General features: G+C 34.1%; 1 long non-coding RNA gene across 1 annotated transcript; it reads right to left on the reverse strand.

Moving 5' to 3' along the window:
* LOC132048119 (uncharacterized) lies at nucleotides 1–1,773 on the reverse strand. Its single transcript, XR_009412906.1, has 3 exons — nucleotides 1,509–1,773; nucleotides 192–259; nucleotides 1–25 (listed from the first exon to the last, which is right to left on the reverse strand). It is a non-coding gene; the product is annotated as an uncharacterized LOC132048119 (long non-coding RNA).
* Nucleotides 1,774–4,685: the final 2,912 nt, after the last annotated feature.

Raw genomic sequence — 4,685 nt, forward strand, 5'->3', positions numbered from 1 at the left:
GAATTATTTGTCCTGAACAGTTGAGCTACAGAGGAAGAACAATATATCACATCATATTCACTTTTCTAATCCAAACAACAACTTATGACGCCATAAATAAAGATTGAATGTGTTGGGGCAAATATCAAAGTAAAAGTAGATTAATAGTTAATAGTAAAGCTGCCTCCCAAAAGAAGAAATCAGCAACATACCCAATATAATAATCTTGTTCCGGTTGATTCTGGAGCTCTTCAACTCGTGAGAAATATATTTGACACAGCTAATATATCAGATAAAAAAATTTAGTGCATTTAACAAAAGGAATAATGTCAAAGTTGTGGAACCTACAGTGTCGTCATCTGTACCAAGTCATCATGAAGAGATTTAACTTTTCCTGCAACATTACCTGAATTATCATTTTATCTCTTTTTCTTGTACAATCAACTACATTATAACTGAACATAGCCATTTTACAGTAATAGAGGGTGAGTATAGGCTATTGGGAACCAAGGAATAATTATCTCATATCATGTGCATCAATCCTTGGAGTTTTCTTTACCTCATTGCAATTTGCAGGTACTTCCTCTCCATATTCTACAACGTTAAACATCTCAATCTCCACATAGAGGGTCCCAACTCCCTTAAACGTCCTGATTTTCTTTGATAATGGTGGTGTTCGGCGCAACTTACACGCACATCAACTATTCTCTTTTGGATACCTACTACCTCATCCCACCAAAGACAGGTACGCGTAACTATGCCCACCAAGGCTTAGGCTGATAGGAATTTCCTGATTTTCTTCTATAGGTTTAAGCACCTAAGGTCTCTAGAAGAGCCAAATGATGCAATATTTTTGCTTCACCGCATTCCAAAATTCTGATTGACCTCAAACTTTCTAAGATTTTTATTGCTTAGGACTTCTGTTCCTGGACATTGCAGTATTTGATTCTAAACAATATTTTTACTCCTTACTTCCTTAATAACTTTCTCTAGATGCGCGGTTCGTCTTAATTCCAACCTCATCTAGCAATCGTAAATGAACAATATCAGTTTAGAGATTAAAAAAAGGCAACCATCCCATGAGCAAATTACGCTGAGGTAATTAATTAACAACTCTTCATCCCAAATTAGCTGAGATCAACTATATGAATTCTCTGTATCCATTCCACTCTGATCAGATCCATTCCAATACTAAATAGTCATCTAAAATACTTAATTACTCCATCTGTCTAAGCAAAAGCACCAAAATCTCCTTCCATAGGCATCTCAGTTTTTGGTTTTCATGATAGTCCACCAAATAAGCAATAATTCAATAAAACACCCAAAAAATCTACATAAGAAAACAAATTACCCCCACTTTATAATAGTGAACTAATAAAGCAAAACAACAAACCACGATCAAGAAAATTCTGAACTATTTGAATCTAAGTAAAAGCAAAAAACAAAAGTAACCCAGATGAAATCTAGCAAAATTGGAGGTGGGCATAGCTTAATCATTAAAAAAAACAGATGTGGATATAGAAAGAAACCTGAGGGAAATTAGCAGATTGGGCCCAAACGGTGCCCTCTTAACCGATAATAGCAGCAGAAGTGAGATGATTACCTTCAATCTCACAAAGCAAGTGATCATCAACATATGTTTGCCACGACATCTTTGATTCACCCAAGTTTCTTCTTCTTCAAATCCATTATCTCTATGGTTTAGTGAGAGTTTGTGTGCAGAAAATGGTCCAGTGATAGAAATCGGAGACTAGAAGGTGAATGTGAAAGAGAAATTGAGACGGAACCAAAGTGCGTAAAGATTGGGACTTGGCACATGTGTTTGTTTTTCAAGGCTGACAGATACACTAAAATTTAACCATAAAAGAGCATATATTTGCGAGAATACCCTTCGTCGTTCACCAAAACTTCACTTATTAATAGTAGAAAAGAAATAAGGTATGAGATGAATTATTGGTTTACTTGGTCAGAGGGTTAAAGGATTGGTTAGTTAAGGGGAAATGATTAATTATTAATAAATGGTAAGAGTAATGGGCTAAGCCCACTATCCTATTCACGTAATTGGCCTTAGAAGAATGTGGTGAATAGAGGAAACTATTCATTCTACCTAGGCTGAGAGAAAAAGAAAAAATAACTGTTAAACAGGAAGCATAATACGAGAGAATTGACACTGTGGGTGAGGAAGAGCAGAATTCCCAACAATCATATTCAAGTACTACACTTCATTCGTGAGAAATGAATTTTTGGTCCTTTACAAACTTTTTTAGTTTTATGACCTTTTACAAAAGATCTTCAATTTTTTCACATAAAAGGTCTGGAAAAAAAAATATAAGAGATCTGAAAAAGATATTTTCTTCTATTTAAATTGTAAGAGGTCAATAGATCTTATTTACTCACTTCATTCCTGCCAAAACTATGTTTCATTAATGGATCTAGAATGGGTAGTGCCTACAGTTAATTCCTTATAGAATAATGCCAAAAATTCATCTTGGGGGCACAAAATGATTATGGAAGTCATGAATGTGTTTATTGGGCTTTGGGATTAGAAATATTATTTAATAATGAACAATAACTTTTAGATTGCATTTTATTTTTAACTTTGCATATGGGATTAATTTGGCATCTGCAAATATTATTGAATTAGAATTATAAGGCATGGACCATATAACTCACGTACTGGGGCATGAATGGTTAATAAAACTGGATCCCTATGTTATCCTGCCGAGAAACGTTTTTAGACCAATTGAGCTTTTGAAGGGGTTAGTTGACTAATAGTAGGACAGTTAACGGATTTTAAATCCGAGGTGTTCTATAATAATGAGATTAGTTTTTCTAGACTAATTCTAGACCCATTATTTATTTATTAAATATATTGGGGCTATTGAAGATCGTTTGAAGAGAATTTGGCATTTCAAGAGAGGTTTGCATTCCGGTTATAAGGCAAGTGAGACTTAAACTTTTAGTTTACTTACTTTTCATAAAAAGCATATGGTGTGTGTTGTATGTATGCATTTAACCATTTAGTTCGTGTGAGTGGGTAAGCATGATCTAAATTGGGTAACTTTCAAGTGTCTAAAGTAATAACTGTATGAGTCCTTTAGCGTAATTTCGTTTAAGTAGATACTTTCTATAGATGTAAAGTTTAGAATTGGTATTGATTGGATGTTTGTTCCATTTTATCATATCTTAAGATGGGCATACTCCGATAGGCCCTATTGGGTTCGTTTGGAGGTAGATGCCAGAATTACAAGTGAGCCGAGTAAGATGTGGGTAAATAATGCCCACTCCGGAAGACGGGATAAGACATGGACAAATACGTACCGTGTCCCGTGAGCATAGATTCAAATTCAGTGTATTTTGAGGTAGATGCTAGAATTATGAGTGACCCGGGTAAGATGTGGGTAAATAATGCCCACTTCGGAAGACGGGGTAAGACATAGACAAATGTGTACCATGTCCCATGAACATAGATTCAGATTCAGTGTATTTCATGTCTTGTTTGTTTATGCTTCATGATTTCAGCTTCAGCGTTTGAATATATTTAATATACTTGTACTGTTTAAGTGCTTTTGTGTATTATCAGGGATTTCTAAGACTTGCTCCAGGGGTAAGTTGAGAGTGTCGATGATCTTGCATAGTCTTTTAGACTCACGCTTGTTGATGTTTGTATGTGTGCAGGTGTGGTCAACAGCGACCAGGGAGTCGTTACTTGATTATTCCAGTTTTCTTCAGTCTAGTTCAGTCTAGGTAAGTAATCATTAGATCATGGCAGGCTCTTCTTCTTTAGCTGACTTAGTAGTATTCCGAGTTGCGTCTGGTACTCTTGTATTTAGACTAGTAGTTCCATGACTTTGACATATTACGGGGTTTATGGGAAGACTTAGTATTCGTATTATGTTTCCAAACGTATCATTATATTATGAGACTTTGAGTATTATTCTTTTTCATCTTTTAATTATCCGCATGATTAGCGTAGAGGATTCGCCTCATGGGTAGAAGCTCGTCAGGTACCCTGTCATGGCCTAAGTGTCAGATTTGGGTCGTGACAGAATATTAGGCAAAGTTTTGAACATAGAATTCATGAAATTTATTGTTTTATTTTGATTTTGATTAGTTTATACGTTACTTTTGATTAATATATAATGCTTATTGAGTTACTATACTGAAATTGCAGTAACTTCAGTTAACTTAAAAAATCTAACATTAACTCTGTGTGATAGCAGAGTTTTGAACATAGAATTCATGAAATATATTGCTTTCTTGTGGTTTTGATTAGTTTATACATTACTTTTGATCTATATACACTGCTTATTTAATTACTATACTGAAATTATAGTAACTTCAGTTAATAGAAAAAAATCAACCATTAACTTTGCCTGATCAGGTAGAGTTTTGAAAATAATCAAGCAGAGTTTTAAACATAGAAATCATGAAATCTATTGCTTCATTGTGATTTTTTTGAATATTAGGCAGAGTTTTGAAAAAAACAAGCAGAGTTTTAAACAAAGAATTCATGAAATCTATAGCTTCGTTGTGGTTTTTTTGAATATCAAGCAGAGTTTTGAAAAAAAAAAAAAATCAAGCTGAGTTTTAAACATAGAATTCATGAAATCTATAGCTTCACTGTGATTTTGCATAGTTTATAACTTACTTTTGATTTATATATGCTGCTTATTGAGTTACTATACTCAAACAATAGGAACTTG

Source organism: Lycium ferocissimum, chromosome 2 (assembly GCF_029784015.1).
Source record: "Lycium ferocissimum isolate CSIRO_LF1 chromosome 2, AGI_CSIRO_Lferr_CH_V1, whole genome shotgun sequence".
NCBI classification, from domain to species: Eukaryota; Viridiplantae; Streptophyta; class Magnoliopsida; order Solanales; family Solanaceae; genus Lycium; species Lycium ferocissimum.